The sequence below is a fragment of the Cicer arietinum genome, chromosome 2 (genome assembly GCF_000331145.2).
Source record: "Cicer arietinum cultivar CDC Frontier isolate Library 1 chromosome 2, Cicar.CDCFrontier_v2.0, whole genome shotgun sequence".
Taxonomy (NCBI): Eukaryota; Viridiplantae; Streptophyta; class Magnoliopsida; order Fabales; family Fabaceae; genus Cicer; species Cicer arietinum.
In genome coordinates, this window is record NC_021161.2 from 50,286,339 (window position 1) to 50,288,373 (window position 2,035).

The window sequence follows — 2,035 nt, forward strand, 5'->3', positions numbered from 1 at the left end:
TTAATTATAATTATTATATAAAATATATTATGTTCTCACTAATTTAAACTATCTTTCCTCGTTGAATCAATTATAAATAATTCATTTATTTTTCAAGTTATTGTTTCTCAAAAGTTATTTTTAAAATTTTGAATAATAACATAATTGTGTCCTAAAGCACTATTAAATTTCTTCATTATTATTTGTGTGGAGAATAATACATTGATTTCTTTTTCAATTATCTACCCATATTGTATTTCCTCTGGCCATGATTTTTTAGTTGCAATATGGCTGTATTTTCTTTGTCTTTTTTTGGACATTTTTCTTCGTTTTTTGTTCAAATAATTTTTCGCTGTATTTATAGAGCTTAATCTAAATAAAACCGTCAAATACTTGTTTTTAATTTAGTGTAAAACAAATTTAAAATGTATCTCCTTTTTACATTTATATAATCCAACAACACCACATAAAAAATACAAAAGAGATAGAGAAAAATGAGAAAATGAGGATAATAATGATTTTAGTGTGTTTGATAAGCTTTGACAAAAGAAAAATATATAGCATGTTTTGAGTAAGTTATAATAATATACAAGGTTTGCATCGAAAAACAACTTAGTAATATAAGAGAGTGTTAAATGAAAAATATCTTTTAACATAATTAGATATCTCAAATTTGAATTTTGAAAGTGCATATTAACATCAAAGCTTGCGAAATATAATTTTTTTACTTTATATGATTATGTTCCAACTCAAAATTTATTAGTGAGATAACAATTAATCAAGACAACAAATATATAAAGACATTTTTAGTATGATGATAAATTTACTAAAATCACATCGAGCCACCATAATAGTAAATATATAATAACATTTTATCTTTTTAAATAATTATTATTTGGAATATGATTCATTGAATTATTATTGTATAACAAAGAAAGAAAAGAGTGTCAGAAAGTGACACAAACATTAGTGACGAGTGTGTCTGTTACTGCCAACTCTCCCTCAAATAGCAACGTACGTTGTCTGATTGGTGAGCACAACATGTGTAGATGAAATCACTTTGAAACTAAAAATTGGTAGAATGAAAGACTATTTTCCATTTCTTAAAAGGTATATTGGTGTAAAAGGCTTGAAAACAATGAATGCAAAAGATGTCGATTAGATAAAGTTTGGTTGATGGTTGTTTCCACTTGATGAGATGATGGTTATTTGCCACAAACTTTTGCATCAAACACGAGCTATTTAGGGATATACCTTTATTTTATACTCATTTTCTTCAACATCATAGCCTTGGCTGCGAGTGCTCATTCATAATATACTTGCAATTTTTGTTTTTTTCACATAAAATGGTTCATTAATTATGAATTTATTTTGATACAATAAGAAAATAATTAAACAATTATTTGATAATCCCTTAAATGAGTGACTTTTAATTAGAGAACACATCGTGTTTATCTAAATATACATAACAATTTCATTAAACAATTGCAAGAGAATGTAGACTATCAATAATAAATATTATACATGAAAATACTAATATAATAAAAAGAGTTGGATTTAGTAAAAGAAATTAAAAAAATAAAGAAGGAAGGAAGTAAATAAATCAAATGATGATGTAGGTAGGAAACAAGGTGCACGATCGCATTGGGAAGCGGAAAACACTAAAGATGAAAAAGTACATAACATAACTTAATCCTCAAATAAAACAAAAACAACTTTATTTTTTTTTGTATAAAGAGGGAACAACTTTATTCTCTCTTGTTGCAACTATAAGCAAAAAATAATAATAATCACGTTTAATGGTTTAAAATAGAACTAAATACGACTATTTTCTTCTCTTTCATAAAATACCTCTCAAACATAGATTTTGTTTTTATATACCTCTTTTATTATAATAATATACCAAAGTTTACAAGAAAGACAATTTATAAAATACAATTACCTTTTATATTAGGTTTTTTTTTTTTGAATAATCCTATTTTAAAAATAATTTACTCAAATACTTTCTTTTGAAAATTATTAACCAAAATATATATATATATATATATATATATAT